At 38.2% G+C, this 27,674-nt stretch overlaps 1 protein-coding gene across 1 annotated transcript in view; it reads left to right on the forward strand.

Moving 5' to 3' along the window:
• IDUA (alpha-L-iduronidase) overlaps window positions 1–27,674 on the forward strand; it is a 287,029-nt gene that overhangs the window by 35,490 nt on the left and 223,865 nt on the right. The gene's annotated exons all lie outside the window — the stretch shown is intronic.

The raw sequence follows: 27,674 nt of genomic DNA on the forward strand, positions 1-27,674 counted from the left end.
ATATAGAGTGTACAATTTTAATATATTGTTTAGGGTCCACATATGGCTTAATCTGAGTCATGAAAGACGCATACGGGGAAAATGGTAACTAGATTAGCACACAAAACTATGCATTATTTCTGTATTCACCCTTTTCAAATTCAATTATTTTTTTTCAAATTCAGGAATCCATGTGTGATCATATTTTTTTTATGAGTGGAGACTCAAACTGCCATCTTGGTAGTGGTAAGTCAGTAAACTTCATCTCACAAAAAAGCTCCTGATATTGGATACCCACTACTCTTATGCCTTTATGCTGACACCTCTAGCATTGTTTTTACTCACTGCTAATAAGCCTGCCATGTTCTCATCCCCTGTATGAGGTATTATTTGTGTATATACTCTTTGGGCTCGATTTATCAAGCCCTTTACCTCCATATGACTGCAGGTTCTCACAAGAGAACCCGCAGTCAGTATTTATCAAGCAGCAGCCATCAGACCGCAGCTTCTCTAACCTCTTCCCCACCTCTTAGGTGGAGAATTTCAATTTCCCTGGTCTCCTTTGTCTGGGGAGATTGACAGCCCCTGCCCGCTCTTCATTGGCTGTGCGCAGGCAGGGGGGCGGCATTGCACGCGAGAGCACAATAGCGCTCGTGTGAAATGTTTAATTCCGCCAGTGAATTGCTGGACGCCTGAGGCAAGCTGGGGCGGACAGGGGCGCATATGTGCGCCCCTGTCCGCCCTAGCTTAATAAATTTAGCCCTTTACCAGGCTTCCACCTTGGATTGCACAAACAGCTACACTAATAACAACCCAAAAGGACATGGATGACTGTAAGTAGTTGACTTAAAAGGGAGTCGGATGTGCCGAATTTTTACCCTTTTTTCCCAAAACAAGAATTAGTGACACAATCAGCCACCACTATATTGACCTTGGCTATAATTCATATGAAAATGCAATTTTACACTCATCTAAAAAATAACAGTTAAAACTTTTAACAAGTTAGAGATTGAGGTGCTGATGACTTAAAGCGCTCTGCTGTGGAAACAAAAGTCTCATTATGGCCCCTCAAAGAATTTTATAAAGGACGATTTTATCCTGACAGCTGTTTATCTCACTAGGGTTTTCAATGTGAGGCACCTACATTACAATCAGCTAGATTATGAGTTATGCGCGCTATGGGTAAATTAACCAACGTAACAAAAGTTGCGTTATTTAACCCCCTATAGCGCAGCCATTACAAGTTTTCAAACAGCTGCCTTGTGCGTGCGATATGGTGCTTTTAAGCTCTATACCGCACAAAATACTAGCACTGCTTTGACGTGCTCGTGCAAGCTTCCCCCATAGACATCAATGGGGAGAGCGGGTCAGAAAAAAGCCTAACACCTGCGATCGTGGAATGAAAAGCTCCGTAACGCAGCCCCGTTGATGTCTATGAGGAAAATAAAAGTTACGTTTAAACCTAACATAAACCCAGAGTCTATACACCCCTAATCTGCCGCCCCGACATCGCTGCCACCTACCTACAGTTATTAACCCCTAATCTGCCACTCCCGATATCGTCGCTACTTAAATAAAGTTATTAACCCCTAATCTGCCACTCCCTATATCGCCGCCACTTTAATAAAGTTATTAACCCCTAATCTGCCACTACCGATATCGCAGCCACTATAATAAAGTTATTAAACCCTATTCCGACGCACCCCAACATCACCGCCACTATAATAAAGTTATTAACCCCTATTCTGCCGCTCCCCGACATCGCCGCCACTAAATAAAGGTATTAACCCCTAAACCTCTGGCCTCCCACATCACTACCACTAAATAAACCTATTAACCCCTAAATCGCCAGCCTCCCACATCGCAACAACCTAAATTAAACTATTAACCCCTAAATCCAACCCTGACTTAACCCTAACACCCCCTAACTTTAACATATTTAAAATATCATCCAATAGAATGAGAGCTGCTTAAATCCTATTGGCTGATTTGAACAGCCAATAAGATTTTAGCAGCTCTAATTACTATTGGCTGAGTCAAAATTTTCAGCCAATAGGAATGCAAGGGACGCCATTTTTAAACGGCTCCCTTGCATTGAAGATTCAGTGTACGTCGGCGACCATATGAAGAGGAGGCTCCGCTCTCTATGTCTTCAGGATGGACCCGCTCCGTGCTGCCTGGATGAAGACTTTTCACCACCTGGATGAGGACTTCTCCGTCTGGATGAAGATAGAAGAGGCCGTCTGGATGAAGACTTCTCGCTGCCTGAATGAAGATCGTTCAAGCGGGACTTTAAAATCTGTAAGTGGATCGTTGGGGGTTAGTGTTAGGTTTTTTTAAGGGTTTTTTGGGTGTTTTTTTTTTAGATTAGGGTTTGGGCAGCAAAATAACTAAATGTCCATTTAATGGCAATGCCCATACAAATGCCCTTTTCAGGGCAATGGGTAGATTCGTTTTTTTTAGAATTAGTTTTTTTATTTTGGGGGTTGGTTGGGTGGTGGGTTTTACTGTTGGGGGGGGTCTTTGTATTTATTTTCATGGAAAAGAGCTGTAATTCATTTTTTATTTTGGATAATGTCGTTTGTTATTTTTCGTAATTTAGTGTTTGTTATTTTTCGTAATTTAGTCTTTTTTATGTTTTGTTTTTGAGTAGTGTTAGGATTTTTTTAATGTGTAGTTTAGTTTTATATAATTGGTAGTAAGTTTAATTTTAGTTTAATAATTATATTAGTTTAATTGTTAGTTTAAACTTTTAATTTGACAGGTAAGTTTTAATTTAATTTAAGCTAGGGAAATTGTAATTTTAATATAACGTTAGGGGAGGCTTTAGTTTACTTTAGTATATTTCGTTGTGGGGGCTTGCGGTTTAGGGATTAATAACTTGTGTATTATAGTGGCGGCGGTGTAGGGCTTAATAACTTTAGTACAGTGGGGGCGATGTGGGCGGACGGCAGATTAGGGGTTAATAATATTTAAATAGTGTTTGCGATGCGGGAAGTGCGGCGGTTTAGAGGTTAATAACTTTATTATCGTGGTGATGATGTCGGGGAGCAGCGGAACAGGGGTTAATTATTTTTAGTGGCGGCGATGTCGGGAGCGGCAGATTAGGGGTTAATAGGTAGTTTATGGGTGTTAGTGTACTTTGAAACACTTTAGTTATGAGTTTTATGTTACAGTTTTGTAGCGTAAAACTTATAACTACTGCTTTTAGATTGCGGAATGGATCTTGTCGGTATAGGCTGCAACGCTAGCTTTTTAGCCTGACCGCAAAACTCGTAATGGCAGCGCTATAGAAGTCCTATGAAAAAATGTAATTTTTACGTGTGCGGGACTGACTAAAAGGCTTGCGGTACAGCTATACCGACAAGACTTGTAACGGCTGTGGTGCTGTTTTAATGCGGAAATTGCCATTTTTTCAGCGTTAAAACACGAACGCACAACTTGTAATCTAGCTGATAGTGAATTAACTAATTATTATTTTGTTATCAAAGAACTTCCCTTTATGAAAATGTAAATACTATTAAGGATTTGTTGACTTCTTTCTGTGTTAGCATTTTGTAAAAGATAAGCTCAGATCATAGAACAAAGAACCAGTTTAGCCTTAAAGGGACATTATACACTAATTTTTTTCTTTGCATAAATGTTTTGTAGATGATCTATTTATATAGCCCATAAAGTTTTTAGTTTTTTTTAAAAAATTTATAGTTTTGCTTATTTTTAAATAACATTGCTCTGATTTTCAGACTCCTAACCAAGCCCCAAAGTTTTATAAGAATACCATCAGCTACCTACGCAAAGTGTCTTTTCATATGCAAATGAAGGGGGAGGGGGGGGAATGTATTATTTCCCACTTGCAGTGGGCTTTCCAGATACCTTTTCAACAGAGCTAAACTGAGAGCGTCTAAGTACGTTTAACAGTTTTATACTGAATTTTTATATCAGTATCTGTGCATCTTATTCTTTATAGTAGTGTCTATTACATGCAGTTATATGAAAATGAGTGTATACTGTCCCTTTAAACTGAACTCTTTTTTTTTTTTAACAGGATATGTAATAAATTATTGTGAAGTTCATTTGTTTTTATTCACATTATCTGATCAAATTTACACGTATTTTGTTTTAATGATTATAAGTCTTAAAGGACCACTAAAGTCAAAATTAAACTTGATCATGATTCAGATACAGCACACAATTTTAAACAACTTTCCAATTCACCAACTCCTACTATTGGCTGGTGGCTGTCACATGTTACAGTGTAAAAGGAAAATAAAACTAACTTAGAAATTTGTCAGAAAAAAAATCTACTACTCATGCGAAATTTTGTTTATATTAAGAGATTTTCAATTCTGAGAACTGGAATTGCACCCTGCAGACTTAATGCTAGTTTAAAGAAAATAAATATGATTGGAACGTCTTAAGAGTTGGCTCTCCCTGAAAGATAGAGGCATGGTTTGGGAATGTTACATTGTTGCTATGGGAAGGGTGGGCCTAAAGCTTACTATAAAAGATCTTCCTCTTTCATTCATGGATTATGTCCTGGTTTCCCCTCCCCCCCTTTATATAATGTCTTTTCCTCCTTCTCAGGTGCATGGGAATGACGGCATGGAGTAACAGACTTCCATAGGGTTGTTGTCTAATGCTGTTGGGGGGTGTATGGTCAGTCGACCTAGCCTGTTCTGTGAGCGGTAATTTTGTCTCCCTTAGGAGGCCGAGATGTGTTACATCTCGGGACTCATTAGACCTTAATAGATTTGGAGAGTATTATATATTCACATCCTAGCTGGCGGTGTCAGAGCTCATTTGGTGATGTTCAAAGATCGAAAGGGAGCAAGTGCTGAGCTAATGGGAGGGGCAAGATGCTGCAGGTCGGAGCCTGGAGCACCCCATCCCTCTGCTGACCCATGGCTCCTGAGGGTGTCTTGTAGGGATGATGGTGTAGCCCGGCAGGGGCTTCCCAAAAAGAGACTTACCTGGGCCCTGACCTGCTATGTGGGGATATAGTATTCTAACTGCCTTCCTATTTAAAACCCTATTTCTGTTTAAGAAAAGTGTAGTTTTTATATGCCTGATTTTTGGAGATGTTCAAATTAATAAATGCAACCGTTCCAGCCTTCATCCAACGCAGGTGTTATGTTGTTATTTGTCTGTGTTATGTTTTAAGCTACTATCTATAATGGGAGGGTTTGATCCTTATGGTATATGAAACCCAAAACATTTATTTTGTAATTCAGACAGAACATACCATTTAAAAAAAGTTTCCAATTGTGAAGAGATACCTAGGTAGGTGTCTGGAGCACTACATGACAGGAAATAGTGCTGCTATTTAGTGCTCTTGCAAATGGATAGCATTCTTGCAAAACTGCTGCCATATAGTGCTCAAGAAATGGGCAGGCTCTTAAGCTTTCGTCCCTGGTTTTCAACAAAAGATACAAAGAGAATGAAGAAAAATTGATAATAGAAGTAAATTAGAAAGTTGTTTAAAACCACATGCTCTATCTGAATCATGAAATAAACATTTTGGGTTTCCTATCCCTTTAAATGGATAGGAAAGTCAAAATTAAACTTTCATGATTCAGATAGAGCATGTGATTTTTAAGACACATTTACATTCACTTCTATTTTTAAATGTACTTTCTTCACTTTTTATCCTTTTTGAAAAATACTATGTTCATCCTACTCTATTGGGAGCTAGCTGATGATTGGTGGCTATACACATTTGTCTCATGTTACTGGCTCACCAGATGTTTTCAGCTAGCTCCCAGTAGTGCATTGCTCCACTGGAGCTGACTTTAACATTATGTTAACTTCTTTGCAGGGATTAAAAAACACAGTTATATACAAGCAGTAGTCTTTAATAAAGTGCTCTACCATGCATAAATGTACATAAATGCCCCTAATCTGCCTCAGCAGGGGTGATCAGATAAGGAACTCCAAAACAATTCAATATTTGCTAACAGAATGTCAGCGGCAAGTCTTGTCTACTCCAGTAACAAGTCCATATTAGCGCCATCGAATAAGGCAAGTGGCTGTGGGGTGTTTGGCTGGTGGAAAACAATTGCAGCAAGCAAAGTGTTAATGCATTAATAAAATTTATAGTATGTTATAAAATAATAGAAGACCTAAATATAAATGTAACAAAGGACAAACTCATTTGTTTGTTCTATTTATTTCTGTGACATCACCAGATATGCAAACTGAGGCTCTAAATAATAGAAAAAGACGTATGAATACAGTGACAATGTTCTGTTTTACAGAGAGGTTTGTTGAAATCTTCTGCCTGCATAAGTGTAAAACAATAAGGTATTTTTTTTTTAAAATAAAATAGTGTAGGGTTACATTTAATTAATGTCTTACATTTTAAAGCACTATATACTAGATTCAGCCCACTGTTTTATTATCACATTTGTCACATGCAGTTATTTCAAAAGGACTTTATAATGTATTTTTTCCCTTAAAGTGATGGTAAATCCTAGCGTTTGTGAAACGCTAGTATTTACCATTGAAACAAATAAAGGGGACTTTCATTCATGAAGTATAAAATACTTCATGCTGAAAACTCCTTTATTTGTTTGCAGCGTTCGTCGCACTGAGCTGCTCAGGCAGCCCACGGCAGATCGCTGTTTGGCTGAGTGGTGACGTTTCCACCTCTTAGCCAATAGCCGTGCAAGAAATCAAAGTGTGCTAACCTGACATGAAACTTGAATATTTCACATAGCAGAGTATGTTCTGTTTTTCTTAAATACATATTTATATATTTGATTTTTTTTGTTATATATATATACAGTATATATTGAAAAAGTGTAACCAGCTCCTTGGATATACCAAAAGGCTCACGAGACAAAGGGGGCCGAACTAACAATATTGTCAGGTCACCTTAGTGCACGGGGTTCACAAATAATTAAATTGAAAAAATACAGATTAGCACTTAGGTGAACCAATCCAGCACTAGCTCATATATGAGCTAGTGCTGGATTGGTTCATCTAAGTTCTAATCTGTATTTATATATATATATATATATATATATATATATATATATATATATATATGTGTGTGTGTGTACAGATATATATATATATATATATATATATATATATATATATATATATACTGTATATAAAAAGAACATTGGAATGTGAAATATTTACAGTAAATACATAAACACTTTATTAAAAATTAATATTGCATAAATATAATTTTACAAGTTTTCAGCTACTTGACTGCAAAGGGCTCCAATGCACTTATATATATGTCTATATATGTATACATAAATAGTTATGTGTATAAATACATATGTACACATATATAAACATATATACATACACATATATATACATATTTAGACATGTGTTGTGTATGTATGTATCTCTATTCCACTAACACTTGAGACGTCATATCTGAGCCCTTATAACTTTTTTATGCACATTTTTTTTATTTTTTTATTAGACAGTGTTGTTATGAGTGCAAATGTACTGTTGGTGTATTTTTGATGTTAACCAGAGCATTGAAGTTGTACTATCCCGACGTACGTTAAATTTAGCATAAGTGAACGCGTTTAGTTTCAACTTTTAATACATGCGCTACTTACGACGTTCAGAAACAGCCGTGAAAAACCCCTTATGGCTCGCACGCAACAGTTATCCAGTGACTTGTAATCTAGACCTTTGATGGTTAGTAATATGAATAAGATGCCAGGATCCAAGAGTTACTTGAGATCAGATACTGCAGAAGAAATCCCACAAATTATCATGAAATATTCTGTTGCATAGTTTCTCTTTCATCTTTGCTGAAATAAAATATAAGCAGAGTGTTTATGATATTGTTTATGGTGCTCTATAAACATCCTAAATTGCACCTAAGCAGTTTTTAAATCCAAATGAATGTGGATAATTAGCCTTGGTTTCACTCAGTATTTGCTGAATCATGTTGATAGGGAATCACAGTATTTGCTCTAAGTGCTTTAAATGGTGCATTATAATTTATTCTTTGGACATTATCCACCCATAGGCATTGTTTTAAATATTAGTATAATGCATTCCTTGTTTTTTTTATTCAGTTTCACTCACCATAGAAACATAGATTTTGATGGCAAATCATAGGCCAAACACTTTTATATTATGACTTATAGCCTAGATGTCAAATATTTTACAATTATTTTAAAAATCCTAGCACACAATATGGTTGTCATTGTTTTCTTTGTTTTTATCCTTTTGTTTTGACATTTTAAAGGGACATGGTACTCACATTTCTGTCATAAATATAAAAGAGCAGCAACTGAATATGTTTTGATAGGGGCTTCATTGTTAGATGGTTATTTGTAATTGGAAGAATGTGTAGGGGGTTAGATTGTGGGAGGGTATTTGTGATGAGGGAGGGACCATATGGTGGAGGGATTGTGTAAATGGGATGTCTGTGGTGCTAAGAAATTATTTAGTTGAGATGTTTGTGGTGGGAAGAGATTGTGTAGAAGGGATGTTTGTGGTGGGAAGGGTTTGTATACATTTTTTGTGGTGGGAAGATATTGTGTAGAGGGGATGTTAGTAGTGAAAAGAGATTCTATTGTGGGGCTGTTTATGGTGGGAAGTGATTGTGTAGTGGTGATGTTTTTGGTGGGAAGGTGGGAAGCGATTGTCTAGTGGAGATGTTTGTGGTGGGAAGTGATTGTGTAGTGGTGATGTTTTTGGTGGGAAGAGATTGTGTAGTGGAGATGTTTGTGGTGGGAAGGTGGGAAGCGATTGTGTAGTGGAGATGTTTGTGGTGGGAAGTGATTGTGCAGTGGAGATGTTTGTGGTGGGAAGTGATTGTGTAGTGGTGATGTTTGTGGTGGGAAGTGATTATGTAGTGGTAATGTTTGTGGTAGGAAGAGATTGTGTAGTGGAGATATTTGTGGTGGGAAGGTGGGAAGAGATTGTTAGTGGAGATATTTGTGGTGGGAAGAGATTGTGTAGGGGAGATGTTTGTGGTGGGAAGGTGGGAAGTGATTGTGTAGTGGAGATGTTTGTGGTGGGAAGGTGGGAAGTGATTGTGTAGGGGAGATGTTTGTGGTGGGAAGAGATTGTGTAGTGGAGATGTTTGTGGTGGGAAGGTGGAAAGAGATTGTGTAGTGGGGATGTTTGTGGTGGGAAGAGATTGTGTAAGGGATATGTTTGTGGTGGGAAGTGATTGTGTAGTGGGGATGTTTGTGGCGGGAGGAGATTGTATAATGGAAATGTTTGTGATAAGAAGATATTGTGTAGGGGGAAGTTAGTGGTGAAAAGAGATTATGTAGTGGGGATGTTTGTGGTTTGGAAGTGCTTGTATAGGGAGATGTTTTGTTGGGAAGTGATTGCGTAGAGGGGGATTTTGTAGTTGGAATAGAGTGTAGAGAGATTTTTGTGGTGGGTTTGATTGTGTAGTGGTGATGTTTGTGGTGGGAAGGTGGGAAGAGATTGGGTAGTGGAGATGTTTGTGGTGGGAAGTGATTGTGTAGTGGTGATGTTTGTGGTGGGAAGTGATTATGTAGTGGTGATGTTTGTGGTGGGAAGAGATTGTGTAGTGGAGATATTTGTGGTGGGAAGGTGGGAAGAGATTGTTAGTGGAGATATTTGTGGTGGGAAGAGATTGTGTAGGGGAGATGTTTGTGGTGGGAAGGTGGGAAGTGATTGTGTAGTGGAGATGTTTGTGGTGGGAAGGTGGGAAGTGATTGTGTAGTGGAGATGTTTGTGGTGGGAAGAGATTGTGTAGTGGAGATGTTTGTGGTGGGAAGGTGGGAAGAGATTGTGTAGTGGAGATGTTTGTGATTAGGGTTAATAGTAGTAGCAGAGGGTTGTTTTATTGCTAATTAGAGTAAGGGCAGCTGATCCATTGAAATACAATGCTCCAGGTTTTATTCCATATTTTAGAGTATTAGAGTGTGTTGAGATCTCTTGCATTCTAGTCAATCAGATCCTATTTTATATTTTTATATTTATTTTAATGTTTGAGTTGCAGGTTTTTTTCACACAATCATAATTACTTCCTCATAATATTTTTCTAGCTCACTAACATTATAAAGCCATGTCTTGATTCTTTTCAAATTTGACTATTTTTGCCAATTTCATCATCTGGTATATTTTCTCACACTTCTTTATCTTAGTAAATTTATACTGTTCTAATTTATGCAGGTTATCTCCCTTTTTATGGCTTTTCGGTCTGATTCTCTAATCTCATTGTATTAATGGTATTTATTTTTATTGTTTCTTTGATTTCCTATCAAAATCTAAAACCTACTTGGTATCTGTAATACTTTAATGCCAGCTATTGATTGCCCTATATTAACTTTCACCTCTGCAACTAGCTTATTATTAACACTACTATCATTGTAAAACCAAAATCAATGATACTGTTATTTATGTAAATTGTTAATTCATCTTGTGACACATTGATTACTACATCAATTGTTAAACCTTTATTGCACTCTCACTACATCTCCTCAAGACCTGTATTTCATTTATTTCTTGATGCCTTCCATTTTGCACAGCAAACATTTTACATTTTCTAAAATAAATAAACAAATCAATAATAGACTTTTTATAGTTCTCTATCACAGATACTGCTTCTAAGGTAATGATTATTTGCACATTGTACAAAAAATAAATATCTCCCCTAATATTTATAGCTATCAGAGGCCTCAATTCCAATCTTTCCAAAATTCTCATTCTGTATTGAAAAAATAAGACTGTTTGCTAATTCTTTTTTTTTTTATCAAAACAATCACAATTTTAACAAGTCAAACACAGCCAAGCGTGATAACTCACACGATATTTGATGTTGATCACTGAAATATGAATTAATATACAAAAAAATAAAACTCATCTCCAGAATGCCCAGGCACTCTCACCAACTGACCAGGCTACACATCCTCAATATTGCTGGTCCAACTTGCTCTTTTCTCCTGAAAGTGTCCTCCTCTGCAAGTTTCAGCTATCAATATCTTGAAGTTATGTTTTCTTTGTGTTTTTAATTGATGGTGATCACGTGTTTAGTACAAATTTTTATTTAAACAATTTGGTCATCATCAAGAAGGACCGTTGCCATTGTTGGCATGGCCAGTGCCATATTGTGTCTTGCGTCCAAACAGGCGCAGATTGGTGGCCAATGTTATTATTGTTTATCCTATGGGGCCGATTTATCATCTTGTCTGGCGGACTTGATACGCTGTATAGCGATCATGTCTGCCAGACATCGATAAATGCCGACAGCATATGCTGACAGCATTTATCATTGCACAAGCAGTTCTGGTGAACTGCTTGTGCAATGCCGCCCCATGCAGATTTGTGGCCAAACGACCGCTAGCAGGGGTGTCAATCAACTCGATTGTATGTAATTGGGCGGATTAAGACTGCTGCTTCTTAACTCCTGTTTCCGGCGAGTATGAAGGCTTGCGCGGAAACAGGGGTATTTGGCCCCATTTGTGCCATGATAAATCAGCCCCTATGTGTGTTAAATTTGTGCGTGTTGAGCATTTATCAAGGGCCTTTGGTTGATGATTTTGCTGTGTTCCTACATGAATGATAACTTGTGGTTGGGTGGATTTTGATCTCCGCAGTGGATGCTGTCCATGCATTGTATGAGTAACTTTTTTGATATCCGATCTCACGTTTTGAAATAGAAGAATAGTATTATTGTTAGCATTGTGATTTTTCCCATGTCAATTAAAAGACTTACTGGGAGCTGAAAAACAGCCAAAAAACATGATTGTCTAGATTAAAGGGACAGTCAACACCAGAATTTGTGTTGTTTAAAAATAAAGATAATCCCTTTATTACCCATTCCCCAGTTTTGCACAACCAACACAGTTATATTAATATACTTTTCTTCTGTTAAGTGTGATCAGTCCACGGGTCATCATTACTTCTGGGATATTACTCCTCCCCAACAGGAAGTGCAAGAGGATTCACCCAGCAGAGCTGCATATAGCTCCTCCCCTCTACGTCACTCCCAGTCATTCTCTTGCACCCAACGACTAGATAGGATGTGTGAGAGGACTATGGTGATTATATTTAGTTTTATATCTTCAATCAAAAGTTTGTTACTTTAAAATAGCACCGGAGTGTGTTATTACCTCTCTGGCAGAGTTTGAAGAAGAATCTACCAGAGTTTTTGCTATGATTTTAGCCGGAGTAGTTAAGATCATATTGCTGTTTCTCGGCCATCTGAGGAGAGGTAAACTTCAGATCAGGGGACAGCGGGCAGATGAATCTGCATAGAGGTATGTAGCAGCTTTTATTTTCTGACAATGGAATTGATGAGAAAATCCTGCCATACCGATATAATGTCATGTATGTATACTTTACACTTCAGTATTCTGGGGAATGGTACTTCACTAGAATTACACTGTAAGAAGTACATAAAGCTGTTTAATAACTAGAAATTATGTTTAACGTTTTTGCTGGAATGTAAAATCGTTTTCATTTGCTGAGGTACTGAGTGAATAAATGTTTGAGCACTATTTTTCCACTTGGCAGTTGCTTAATCTTTTTTCTGACAGTTTCTGTTCTCTCTCACTGCTGTGTGTGAGGGGGAGGGGCCGTTTTTTGGCGCTTTTGCTACGCATCAGATATTTTCAGTCAGCAGCTCATTGTATTTCCTGCATGATCCGGTTCATCTCTACAGAGCTCAGGGGTCTTCAAAACTTATTTTGAGGGAGGTAATTTCTCTCAGCAGAGCTGTGAGAATTATAGTTGACTGAGATAAAAAACGTTTATTCCTGCTTTCAGAATTTGTTATCTTTGCTAATGGGATTAAACCTTTGCTAAAGTTGTGTTGTTTACAGGGATTGAGGCTATAACTGTTTCAATTTATTAATTTTCAACTGTCATAGATCTTCTGTGCTTCTTAAAGGCACAGTACGTTTTTAATATTATTCTAATTGAATTGTATTCCAAGTTGCAAGTTTATTTGCTAGTGTGTTAAACATGTCTGATTCAGAGGATGATACCTGTGTCATTTGTTGCAATGCCAAAGTGGAGCCCAATAGAAATTTATGTACTAACTGTATTGATGCTACTTTAAATAAAAGTCAATCTGTACAAATTGAACAAATTTCACCAAACAACGAGGGGAGAGTTATGCCGACTAACTCGCCTCACGTGTCAGTACCTGCATCTCCCGATCGGGAGGTGCGTGATATTGTAGCGCCGAGTACATCCGGGCGGCCATTACAAATCACATTACAGGATATGGCTACTGTTATGACTGAAGTTTTGGCTAAATTACCAGAACTAAGAGGTAAGCGTGATCACTCTGGGGTGAGAACAGAGTGCGCTGATAATATTAGGGCCATGTCAGACACTGCGTCACAGGTGGCAGAACATGAGGACGGAGAACTTCATTCTGTGGGTGACGGTTCTGATCCAAACAGACTGGATTCAGATATTTCAAATTTTAAATTTAAACTGGAAAACCTCTGTTTATTACTAGGGGAGGTGTTAGCGGCTCTGAATGATTGTAACACAGTTGCAATACCAGAGAAAATGTGTAGGTTGGATAAATATTTTGCGGTACCGGCGAGTACTGAGGTTTTTCCTATACCTAAGAGACTTACTGAAATTGTTACTAAGGAGTGGGATAGACCCGGTGTGCCGTTCTCACCCCCTCCAATATTTAGAAAAATGTTTCCAATAGACGCCACCACATGGGACTTATGGCAAACGGTCCCTAAGGTGGAGGGAGCAGTTTCTACTTTAGCTAAGCGTACCACTATCCCGGTGGAGGATAGCTGTGCTTTTTCAGATCCAATGGATAAAAAATTAGAGGGTTACCTTAAGAAAATGTTTGTTCAACAAGGTTTTATATTGCAACCCCTTGCATGCATTGCGCCGATCACGGCTGCAGCGGCATTCTGGATTGAGTCTCTGGAAGAGAACATTAGTTCAGCTACTCTGGACGACATTACGGACAGGCTTAGAGTCCTTAAACTAGCTAATTCATTCATTTCGGAGGCCGTAGTACATCTTACTAAACTTACGGCGAAGAATTCAGGATTCGCCATTCAGGCACGCAGGGCGCTGTGGCTAAAATCCTGGTCAGCTGATGTTACTTCTAAGTCTAAATTGCTTAATATACCTTTCAAAGGGCAGACCTTATTCGGGCCCGGGTTGCAAGAGATTATCGCTGACATTACAGGAGGTAAAGGCCATGCCCTGCCTCAGGACAAAGCCAAAGCTAAGACTAGACAGTCTAATTTTCGTTCCTTTCGTAATTTCAAAGCAGGAGCAGCATCAACTTCCTCTGCACCAAAACAGGAAGGAGCTGTTGCTCGCTACAGACAAGGCTGGAAACCTAACCAGTCCTGGAACAAGGGCAAGCAGACCAGGAAACCTGCTGCTGCCCCTAAAACAGCATGAATTGAGGGCCCCCGATCCGGGATCGGATCTAGTGGGGGGCAGACTTTCTCTCTTCGCCCAGGCTTGGGCAAGAGATGTCCAGGATCCCTGGGCGCTAGAGATAATATCTCAGGGATACCTTCTGGACTTCAAATACTCTCCTCCAAGAGAGAGATTTCATCTGTCAAGGTTGTCAACAATCCAGACAAAGAAAGAGGCGTTTCTACGCTGCGTACAAGAGCTCTTGTTAATGGGAGTAATCCATCCAGTTCCACGATCGGAACAGGGACAGGGGTTTTACTCAAATCTGTTTGTGGTTCCCAAAAAAGAGGGAACTTTCAGACCAATCCTGGACTTAAAGATCCTAAACAAATTCCTAAGAGTTCCATCGTTCAAGATGGAGACTATTCGGACAATTTTACCTATGATCCAAGAGGGTCAGTACATGACCACTGTAGATTTAAAAGATGCTTACCTTCACATACCGATTCACAAAGATCATTACCGGTACCTAAGGTTTGCCTTCCTAGACAGGCATTACCAGTTTGTGGCTCTTCCATTCGGATTGGCTACAGCTCCAAGAATCTTCACAAAGGTTCTGGGTGCTCTTCTGGCGGTACTAAGACCGCGGGGAATCTCGGTAGCTCCATACCTAGACGACATTCTGATACAAGCTTCAAGCTTTCAAACTGCCAAGTCTCATACAGAGTTAGTACTGGCATTTCTAAGGTCACATGGATGGAAGGTGGACGAAAAGAAAAGTTCACTCGTTCCACTCACAAGAGTTCCCTTCCTGGGGACTCTTATAGATTCTGTAGAAATGAAGATTTACCTGACAGAGGACAGGCTAACAAGACTTCAAAGTGCTTGCCGCACCCTTCATTCCATTCAACACCCGTCAGTGGCTCAATGCATGGAGGTAATCGGCTTAATGGTAGCGGCAATGGACATAGTACCCTTTGCACGCTTACACCTCAGACCACTGCAACTGTGCATGCTAAGTCAGTGGAATGGGGATTACTCAGACTTATCCCCTTCTCTGAATCTGGATCAAGAGACCAGAAATTCTCTTCTATGGTGGCTTTCTCGGCCACATCTGTCCAGGGGGATGCCATTCAGCAGACCAGACTGGACAATTGTAACAACAGACGCCAGCCTTCTAGGTTGGGGTGCCGTCTGGAATTCTCTGAAGGCTCAGGGACAATGGAGTCAGGAGGAGAGTCTCCTGCCAATAAACATTCTGGAATTGAGAGCAGTTCTCAATGCCCTCCTGGCTTGGCCCCAGTTGACAACTCGGGGGTTCATCAGGTTTCAGTCGGACAACATCACGACTGTAGCTTACATCAACCATCAGGGAGGGACAAGAAGCTCCCTAGCTATGATGGAAGTATCAAAGATAATTCGCTGGGCAGAGTCTCACTCTTGCCACCTGTCAGCAATCCACATCCCGGGAGTGGAGAACTGGGAGGCGGATTTCTTAAGTCGTCAGACTTTTCATCCGGGGGAGTGGGAACTTCATCCGGAGGTCTTTTCCCAAATACTTCGACGTTGGGGCAAACCAGAGATAGATCTCATGGCGTCTCGACAGAACGCCAAGCTTCCTCGTTACGGGTCCAGATCCAGGGATCCAGGAGCAGTCCTGATAGATGCTCTGACAGCACCTTGGGACTTCAGGATGGCTTACGTGTTTCCACCCTTCCCGTTGCTTCCTCGATTGATTGCCAGAATCAAACAAGAGAGAGCATCAGTGATTCTAATAGCACCTGCGTGGCCACGCAGGACTTGGTATGCAGACCTGGTGGACATGTCATCCTGTCCACCTTGGTCTCTACCTCTGAAACAGGACCTTCTGATACAGGGTCCCTTCAAACATCAAAATCTAACTTCTCTGAAGCTGACTGCTTGGAAATTGAACGCTTGATTTTATCAAGACGTGGGTTTTCTGAGTCAGTTATTGATACCTTAATACAGGCTAGGAAACCTGTTACCAGAAAGATTTACCATAAGATATGGCGTAAATACCTATATTGGTGTGAATCCAAAGGTTACTCTTGGAGTAAGGTTAGGATTCCTAGGATATTGTCTTTTCTACAAGAAGGTTTAGAAAAGGGTTTATCTGCTAGTTCATTAAAGGGACAGATCTCAGCTCTGTCCATTCTGTTACACAAACGTCTGTCAGAAGTTCCTGACGTCCAGGCTTTTTGTCAGGCTTTGGCCAGGATTAAGCCTGTGTTTAAAACTGTTGCTCCACCATGGAGTTTAAACCTTGTTCTTAATGTTTTACAGGGCGTTCCGTTTGAACCCCTTCATTCCATTGATATAAAGTTGTTATCTTGGAAAGTTCTATTTTTAATGGCTATTTCCTCGGCTCGAAGAGTCTCTGAATTATCAGCCTTACATTGTGATTCTCCTTATTTGATTTTTCATTCGGATAAGGTAGTTCTGCGTACTAAACCTGGGTTCTTACCTAAGGTAGTTACTAACAGGAATATCAATCAAGAGATTGTTGTTCCTTCTTTATGCCCAAATCCTTCTTCGAAGAAGGAACGTCTACTGCACAACCTGGATGTAGTCCGTGCTCTAAAATTTTACTTACAGGCAACTAAGGAATTTCGACAAACGTCTTCTCTGTTTGTCGTTTACTCTGGGCAGAGGAGAGGTCAAAAAGCTTCTGCTACCTCTCTTTCTTTTTGGCTTCGTAGCATAATTCGTTTAGCTTATGAGACTGCTGGACAGCAGCCTCCTGAAAGAATTACAGCTCATTCTACTAGAGCTGTGGCTTCCACTTGGGCCTTCAAGAATGAGGCCTCTGTTGAGCAGATTTGCAAGGCTGCAACTTGGTCTTCGCTTCATACTTTTTCCAAATTTTACAAATTTGACACTTTTGCTTCATCGGAGGCTATTTTTGGGAGAAAGGTTCTTCAGGCAGTGGTTCCTTCTGTATAAAGAGCCTGCCTATCCCTCCCGTCATCCGTGTACTTTTGCTTTGGTATTAGTATCCCAGAAGTAATGATGACCCGTGGACTGATCACACTTAACAGAAGAAAACATAATTTATGCTTACCTGATAAATTCCTTTCTTCTGTAGTGTGATCAGTCCACGGCCCGCCCTGTTTTTAAGGCAGGTAAATATTTTTTAATTTATACTCCAGTCACCACTTCACCCTTGGCTTTTCCTTTCTCGTTGGTCCTTGGTCGAATGACTGGGAGTGACGTAGAGGGGAGGAGCTATATGCAGCTCTGCTGGGTGAATCCTCTTGCACTTCCTGTTGGGGAGGAGTAATATCCCAGAAGTAATGATGACCCGTGGACTGATCACACTACAGAAGAAAGGAATTTATCAGGTAAGCATAAATTATGTTTTTACCTCTGTAATTATCTTGTATCTAAGCTTCTGCTGACTGCCCGCTTATTTCAGTTCTTTTGACAGACATGCAGTTTAGCCAATCAGTGCTCACTCCTAGGTCACTTTACGTGCATGAGCTCAATGTTATCTATATGAAACATGTGAACTAATGCCCTCTAGTGGTCAAAATGTATTCAGATTAGAGGCAGTCTTCAAGGTCTAAGAAATTAGCATTTGAACCTCCTAGTTTTAGCTTTCAACTAAGAATACCAAGAGAACAAAGCAAAATTGGTGATAAAAGTAAATTGGGAAGTTGTTTAAAATTGCATGCCCTATTTAAAACATGAAAGTTTTTTTGGACTTGACTGTCCCTTTAAAATCAACCCCATAATTAGTAGATTTTTAACCGGACACTTTGCTTCCATTCTGGCCTCTCTAAATTGTTTCATAGTGTTGTACCATGCTAAGGAGATGTGAATAAGGCTTAAACATGCTAAATAAATGCCATCATTGCTAAATTATTATTTTTTTCTCTTGTACTCTGGGATGATCTGTTTCACAGCTGAAAAAAACATAAGTAAAAAAGTAACATTTGTGCTTACTTTCAGGGCACAGCAAGCTGCTATTATTAAAGGGACATTAAAGACTTTGATATTGTAATATAAAACTTTACAATATGCTTCCACTATTTATTTTGCCCCCCTTTCCTCTAATTTAATTCTGAAAAATGTGGGCTTTCCATTCCACTCAAAAATGAAATTGCGCTCCTCTAACTTCTTTCTGCCCAGGCTGGAGGACTCCCAGACTACACTTATATCATTAGCTTTTCTCCCTCATGCTAGACCTTCTGACCTACCAGGTGAGTTACCCACACATCCCCTATACAGAGAGAGCCTACATTCTTGACTTATATAGCAGGAGCTGAAATATTTATGTCAAATTTAGGAGCCAGCAAAGTTACTCATCCCATATACAGAGATAACCTAACTGCTTGGATGCACATACAAAAAAAAACTTGGAGTGTTCTACGACACCTCAACATTTTCACTACAATCATCTTTTTGTTTATTTTCATATCAGGCACTACATTTCACAGATACTAGCAGAGACATCATTATTTTGGGATCCCTCTCCATTACACCCCATTTATACAATGTATAAAACCGGTACATATACTATTTCCCCCATCTACCAATTGAACACTTTTGTTTCCTATACACAAAAAGTCATCCTTCACACCTGGAACAAAACTGTGGAATGTGTACTCTCCATGGAACAGGTATACTGTAACCTCAATAGATTCTGGGCAGCTACACTGGCTAAGACCTTAGAGAGTCTTACATTAGGGTACTATACCAGGATTACCTGACCCCAAGCAGGTTGTATAAGTGGCATCAAAATTTTACTAATGTGTGTGGAAAGTGTTCATTTTCTGACCCTACCTTAATTGCCCTAAGATACGCTCCTTTTGGAGTCGGGTTTGCTACTGGCTGTCTATAGTGTTTAATTGTAAGGTACAGCTTTCTCTTGCAGTTAATACCCTTTTTGATAGCACCTTGCCTAAAAGAGGAACAGGCACATTTTATACTATTACGCTCTTGCTCACCAGAAAATGTGTTAATAATGATTGGTTAAAAAAGGTGACATCTACTAATGGCAATGTCAACACTTCTTCCTCATTCATAGTGGACAGCACTCATCTTCTTAGAAGATTTCTTGACAAATGGAAACATTACTTATAAATGTTTGATTTATATAGCAGGAGTTGATATATTTATGTCAAATTTAGGAACCAGCAAAGAATTGAAGAGATAACCAAGGCACCCGAAAGTCAGACAAAAATGTTGGTATAATAATATGTGTAAAATAATCCAAAAACTTGTCAGTCATTGGGGCACAAATACAATAAAATGCCTATACATAAAATTACATGGCTGCACTCCTGAACTATTAATACGTATAACCAAAAAAAAAGAATGCTCAGGACTTAATTCCCCTCTAGTATAAGGGAGAACATTCAATATGTCAAAAAATATATATAAAGCCCCCACACTCTATCAAATGCAAAAAATACAGTTTTACTAAACCTATATCACAGGTATTATCAAACAATACTGTGCAATATACCACTCATAAAAACTCTTAGACTGGGCGTTCCCAGGCTCAATAAAATCCCTGAGCCAATCTCTAGTGAATCAAATCACAGTATGTAAATGTTACAAAATGTAATGCAATATTGCAAAGAAATTTCAAAGTATCCAAACTGAATATATCTATGATTTTAGAATATCCACCGTGGGTTCTTAGTATTTAAGAATTAAATGCTGAAATGGGTACTTTCAAAGACAGTCTGCCCAGTGCACAGGTGAAATGGTATTGACACGTATGACATCCATCAGCATTGTATAATCCCATGGCATATATTGAACCATGTGTCAGTCGCCTAGATAGTTATGTAGTGTAAACACGGCTTGCTCTTAACACATAGCACACAAAAATAATATTGATGTCTCAAGGTATGTCACTGTTGTCCAGCACTTAAAGGGACATGAAACCCACATTTTTTCTTTCATGATTTAGAAAGAGAATGCAATTTTAAACATCTTTCTAATTTACTTCTATTATCTCATTTGTTTTATTCTCTTGATATTCTTTGCTGAAAAGCATATCTAGATATGCTCAGTAGCTGCTGATTGGTTGCTGCACATAGAAGCCTTGTGTGATTGGCTCACCCATGTGCATTGCGTTTTCTTCAACTAAGGATATCTAAAAAATGAACCAAAATAAATAATAGAAGTAAATTGTAATGTTGTTTAAATTTGTATTCTCTATCTGAATCATGAAAGAAAGATTTTGGGTTTAGTGGACCTTTAAGGAATAACTCCCGCTGGTGATGTCAACAAGCAGTCATAACCGCATTTAAGGCTTGCGTAGCCAATATATTTTAAAGCGATTTAGCCCCTTCTCTTGTTTGAAAGTGCTACACTGGTATCCAGTATTTTTAGGAGTACTTCCCACCAATGTTTTATGGAGTTTCTGTTACTACATCAAAAGTTTGCAAAACAGATGTACTGTATATTAAAGCGATCTCAACCCTTCCGTAGTTGACCTCTGCTTATACGTATCAAGTGCAAAGCCGTGTCATCCCAAGCAGGGCAGCTTTCCTTCAAGTCCTGTGCTCCCTGAACATCTCACGGACTGGATATATATATAAACTTGTGTGTTAGTCATTGGGAGGGGGGCAAAAAATAAAATACCTATACGCACAGATAGATAGATAAGTTGGACATTTACCTTATTTTCTTGGTATCCTTTATTGAAAAGCCTATGTAGGTAGGCTCAGTAACAGCAGTGCACTGCTGGGAGCTGTCTGCTGATTGGTAGCTGCATATATATACCTCTTGCCATTGGCTTACCTGATGTGTTCAGCTAGCTCCCAGTAGTGCATTGCTTCAACAAGGATAACAAGAGAATGAAGAACATTTGATAATAGAAGTTAATTGGAAAGCTGTTTAAATTGTATGCTCTACCTGAATCATAAAAAAAAAAAGTGGGTTTAATTTTCCTTTAATGTGCTTATATCCTCATATGGAGCAGAATAGGAGTGTTCCAGGGCTGCTATTTTATTTAACCAATTTGAAGAAGTTAATTGCATAATAAAATAAAACTTTTTTATGTATAAAAATGACACCATTTCATTTTTATAGGATTATATATATATATATATATATATATATATATATATATATATATATATATATATAGTGGATATAAAAAGTCTACACACCCCTGTTAAAATGTCAATATATATATATATATATATATATATATAATATTTACTCACATTTTGGTTGCTTTAAAACAATTTTTACCAGTGTCAAATATAGAGTAGAACAATACAGTTACAATAAAGTATACACCAGTTGGGACTGGGTATGATATAAATTCCCAAATGAAAACAGAATACTCAATTTATTTTTATCTAGACCAAATGAGGCAAAGGAATCAAGGAGAGAAAGGGAGCCTTTGCCCAGTGGCTGCATGGCAATCATAATGACTGAATTGTTGCCAGTAGAGTATAATAAGCAGAATATATTTTTATAAAACTTTGGTTAATGTTTTTTTACTGAAATCCCAACAGTTAAATGTTTTCTTATGATGGCTTATCTTATTTTTTGTCTCAGTGATACATATCATGCTCTTATAGCCTTTTTTTATGTAGGATAAGGATACCCATAATTACATTAAGAAAAACAAATAAATAACTTGATAATATCTATTTTAAAAAAGAAAACCAAATGCCCTGCACGCACTTTGTTCATATGTCAGGTTTTATAGCAACTTAAAGGGACACTGAACCCAAATGTTTTCTTTTGTGATTCAGATAGAGCATGCAATTTTAAGCAACTTTCTAATTTACTCCTATTATCAAATTTTCTTCATTCTCTTGGTATCTTTATTTGAAATGCAAGAATGTAAGTTTAGATGTCGGTACATTTTTGGTGAACAACCTTGGTTGTCCTTGCTGATTGGTGGATAAATTCATCCACCAATAAAAAAAGTGCTATCCAGAGTTCTGAACCCCAAAAAAAGCTTAGATGCCTTAATTTTCAAATAAAGATAGCAAGAGAACGAAGAAAAATTGATAATAGGAGTAAATTAAAAAGTTGCTTAAAATTGCATGCTCTATCTGAATCACAAAAGAAAAAAAATTGGGTTCAGTGTCCCTTTAAAAAACAACAACTTCTTAATATGTTTTTTTTATGGCAGAAAAATAATATATCTTTGTATAATTTCTAAAAGGTTGATAGTTAAAAAAATGTTCCTTTTACTTATTTCTAATTTTAGAGATATCTTTTAGTTGCATTTTTTAATAAATGCATATTTTGAGCACAAAAAGAGTTCCCAGTAGATGATCTAGAATCTTATATTCATATAATACTATTTCTTACCTTTTTTTTCCCCTCTATCCTCAAGAGTATTTCTTCTTGTAGGGTATTTTGCTAGAGTTAGTTAAGAAATATCCTAAACTAGGAAAGTGAATTTGCTTTAATATAAATCCACTTGTGGGCTGGGACTTTTAAACACAGAAGGCTTTGACACATTTTCTAATGTTACTAGTAAACATATTGAAAAGAATAACTTAACTATTTCCTTTAAAATGTATGAATACAAATTCAACCTGTTCTTAATAATCTTGCTTGTGCAACCTTTCTGTTATTGGGCTTCCGTCTACCTGAGAGAATAAACCTTTTATTATTTGAAGAGAATATCATATACTTTTTTTTTTGTTATTATTTGGTGAAAAAGAATATGCACATATCTTTCATTACCAAGAGCTAACTGGTAATTGGTGGCTACGCACATTTGTCTATTAGCATTGGCTCACCAGATGTTTTCAGCTTCCTGTAGTGCATTGCTGCCATGAAGCTGACTTTATCTTTGTGTTTAAACCCTTTGCAAGCAATAATGCTAAAATAAATAAATAAGGGCATTTTATTTTTTCACTTTTAAATCCCTTGAAGGGACAGTCAAGTCCAAAATAAACTTTCATGATTTAAATAGGGCATGTCATTTTAAACAACTTTCCAATTTACTTTTATCACCAATTTTGCTTTGTTCTCTTTGTATTCTTAGTTGAAAGCTAAACCTAGGTAGGCTCATATGCTAATTTCTTAGACCTTGAAGGCAGCCTCTTATCTGAAGACATTTTGACCGTTTTTCACCACTAGAGGGGGTTAGTTCGTGTGTGTCATATAGATAACACTGCGCTCATGCACATGGAGCTACCTACCTAGAAATCAGCACTGATTGGCTAAAATGCAAGTCTGTCTAAAGAACTGAAATAAGGGGGCAGTTTGCAGAGGCTTAGATACAAGGTAATCACAGAGGTAAAAAAGTGTATTAATATAACAGTGTTGGCTATGCAAAACTGGGGAATGGGTAATAAAGGGATTATCTATCTTTTTAAACAACAACAATTCTAGTGCTGACTCTCCCTTTAATGTCTCTTTTATATCTAAAAAAAAAATTACCTCAAAAGATTATTTTATCAAGACTTGAAGAAGAATACTGTGGATTTTGGAAAAATCTTTTCCTTATATAGGAATAGCTTTCAATTGCTCCTCTAAATTGAGCATTCCCAGACTATTTGTGACATAAAACTCTGTTACAAAAACAAGATTTTATTGCAGATATTCTATACATTTGGGAACAAAGGATACTATAACCTGGGATCTATGTCTATGTTGTGCTAAACCTGCCAACGTGATACACTATATTGTTTACTCTAAGCTATGGATTAAAATTAGCAGAATTGTCTAACCAAATGATAAGGGCTATGGTAATATGTAAATCTTTCCCGTGGATGTGCCTCCTACTAGAGCACAATGTAGGACTGCTCTTCCATAACACAAACGACCACTGCTCTGAGTTGAGTTTATCTCTGTTTATTTAATTTGATGTCATTATTTCCTGTAACCATTGGCCTGCATATCTATGTCATTACTGCTGTTTTGTTAACAACTACTTGCATAACTGCATTCTCTGTACACCTGTTTGAAAACTCAATATATAACAGTTGAATACAAAAAAAAACCCTCTGCTACAATCAATATAAATTTCCTTGTAATGTACACTGTAATGTACGCTAATTTATTGTGCGCCTGTAAATGGGGAAATTCTCCCGGTTACGGGCTTGCGATAAATAACCAGCCATTATTTTTTAACATTGGCTGGTCTGCTGCCTTTGAGGCTGTGGTCTGCAATCCGCCTGATCCTATATAATCGGCTATGATTGACACCCCTTGCTAGCTGACAAAAGCTGTATGGAGATACTCTACGCCTGTCATCCCCAAGCGCCTCTCTATAGTGAAAGCCCATGGGCAATGGGGGTGCCGTGACTGCGCTCGTCAAGCTGTATGTCCAAATACGCATCTGCGAGCTCGACCATGTAGACACCAGCACATGCATGCCAGTGGCTCCCAGGCTCCTGGGTTTGTCGAACCCTGGCTTAAAGGGATAGTCTAGTCAAAGTTAAACTTTCATGATTCAGATAGAACATGCAATTTTAAGCAAATTTCTAATTTACTCCTATAATCAATTTTTCCTTGTTCTCTTGGTATCTTTATTTGAAAAAGCAAGAATTTAAGCTTAAGAGCCCGCCCATTTTTGGTTCAGTACCTGGGTAGCACTTGCTAATTGGATGGCTACATTTTGACACTAATCAGCAAGCACTACCCAGGTGCTGAACCAAATATGATAATTCTTGCTTTTTCAAATAAAGATACCAAGTGAATGAAGAAAAAATGGTAATAGGAGTAAATTAGAAAGTTGCCTAAAATGGCATGCTCTAAATGACACATGAAAGTTTAAACTTGACTAGATTATCCCTTTAAAAATGTTTTACCTACCCTATGCTATTGAACATGAGGTAGGCTTACATTGTGTGTTCGCTTTTCCCCTTTCTAGCGGCTGAGTGTGATTGCGTCGAACATAAGCTGCAACTGTAAGGTAAAATTTAAAGTTTAAAAATGTTCTATAATATCATGATTTGATCCCATGATGTTGTGATCCTATTACATAGTTACTGTCAATGTTTCCATTGAAATTACAACAAGTTTTCTGCGTACTGGTCCTTAATTTTATTTATATACCGCTTGTGCAGTCATAACACAAATGGTTGTAAAAGCTTCTCTGGGATGCTCTTTGTTCAGAAATAGCAGACATGTTTTTTGGTAATTAAAAGGAAGCTAATTGCACATGGGCGCCACATTAAACATCTCTTGCTTTTGTTAAAATAAATAAGAATTCCTCATGCTTTGTAGACTAAAAGCCGAAAAGCAAAATCTGTAACATAGGTTTTCAATATGTTGAAAATTGCCTAAACCAGCTATTTGATTTGCAGCATTTGCAGGTTACAAAATTTTCTTTTATGCTTTTTAAACAACGTTCCAATTTACTTCCATTATCAAATGTTCTCTGTTCTTTTAGTTTCTTTTGTTGAGAGAGCGGCAAGGCACTACTGGGAGCTAGCTGAACACAACAGGTAAGCATATATGTGCAGCCACCAATCAGCAGCTAGCTCTCAGTAGTGCTATGCTATTACTGAGCCTACCTAGGAATTCTTTGCAACAAAAGATAACACAAGAGAATGCAGCTAATTTGATAACATTTTATAGTTGTTTAAAATTGCATGTTCTATCTAAATAATTTTGGGTTTCTTATCCCTTTAATATCATTTTAAAGGAACAATAAAGTCAAAATTAAACATTTAAAAAGAACATACAGTTTTAAACAACTTTCCAATTTACTTCTGTTATCAAAGTGCTGATTGGTGCTTAGGAATGTTCAAACGTCTACAGGTAGCTATCAGCAGTGTTTGCAACTATGTATAACATTACTATAAACATTGAGTGAGATTACATATGCAGCATAAATTTCAGCGCAAACGCTGAAACCCCCGTCACCCGTAAATTCACCTTGCAGATCGGGTGAATCACATAAACTGCGCTGGCAGATGATATACTGCTGTAAGTCGAACAAACCGGTGACGTTCAGAAATGTGCGGAAATACACATATCTGTCGTCGCAAGTGATTTACGGCAGTATATCATCTGTCGGCGCCTAAGTTAAAAACAAAAAAAGTGCAAAATACACCTAAAAATCAAACCGCTTCAAAAAAATTAAACCGACACGTCAAATCCCCTATATCCGCCATCCCCCCACATCACAACTACTAATAAAAGTAATAACTCCTAATCCGCCAACCCCCCACATCGCAATCTAACTAATTACACTATCAACCCCTAATCCGCCAACCCCCCACAACGCAAACTACCTAATAAAGTTATTTATCACCTAAACCGCCAACCCCCCACAACGCAATCTACCTATTAACACTATTAACCCCTAATCCGCTAACCCCCCACAACGCAAACTACCTAATAAAGTTATTAACACCTAAACCGCCAACCCCCCACAACGCAATCTACCTATTAACACTATTAACCCCTAAACCGCCAACCCCCTACAATGCAAAGTATTAATCTAATAACTAAGCCCCCTAACCTAACACACAATAAAATAAGTTACATGATACACATAGCTGACTTGGGTGAATACGCATGAGCATACATGGATCTGATGGGTCTTTATTTTGCGAGGATGCTATGTGGTATTGTGACATACAGGGAGAGCTCACTAGTACACTCCCATCACAGCTGTGAACCTATCAGTGGCTTGTTGTTGTTTAGCCGCCAACCAATGGGATGCCGGGGGGTGTGGCTGAACTTCACTGTGACCGGCTCCTCATATTGACAGATCATATAGGTGCAGTTAGATGTTCACGGCGATAGAGACACGCTAATGTCCTTGGTCACCTCGCTGAAAATCTGGAGTCAGATGCGAGTGAATGTGACTCAATATCATTGCGATCGGCCCAAATATGTAGATAGCGGTTTCCTTTTGTATAAATTTCGTTGGACTAGGTGTACACTTTTTCGTCATTTACAGTATAGAGGGGACACTAGTATGCTTGTACGGTATTTTTGTGTTTTAGGTTATCTGTCACTGCGATCAGCATGGTGAGTTTATTTGTGCACTCCCACTACCGCTGTGAGCCTATCAGGGGTTTGTTATTATTTTGGCACTTAGCCAATGTGAGTCAGGTAGGAGTGGCTGAACCTTACCGCGATCGTCTCTGCAAACTGTTAGATCACGCAAGCATAAAGAGATCTTGACCGTGATAGAGACAGCTTTGTGCTGCAGACTAGGGATATATTTGTTTCACATCGGTTTTGATTTATTTATATTTATATTTATCTAGGTGATGGTTTTTTTATTTGATCGTTCAGATCTAATACTGGCTGGGCATTATTTACTCCAATGGGGGCGTGTGTCTCCTGAAGTTGGAACGTTCCATTTGTGGGCTCCCACTACGCCAGGGATATATTTTCATGGACTATATATGAGGGATACATATATAATTTTTTTGTACACTTAAAGT

This window comes from Bombina bombina, chromosome 2, assembly GCF_027579735.1.
Source record: "Bombina bombina isolate aBomBom1 chromosome 2, aBomBom1.pri, whole genome shotgun sequence".
In the NCBI taxonomy this organism is placed as follows: domain Eukaryota; kingdom Metazoa; phylum Chordata; class Amphibia; order Anura; family Bombinatoridae; genus Bombina; species Bombina bombina.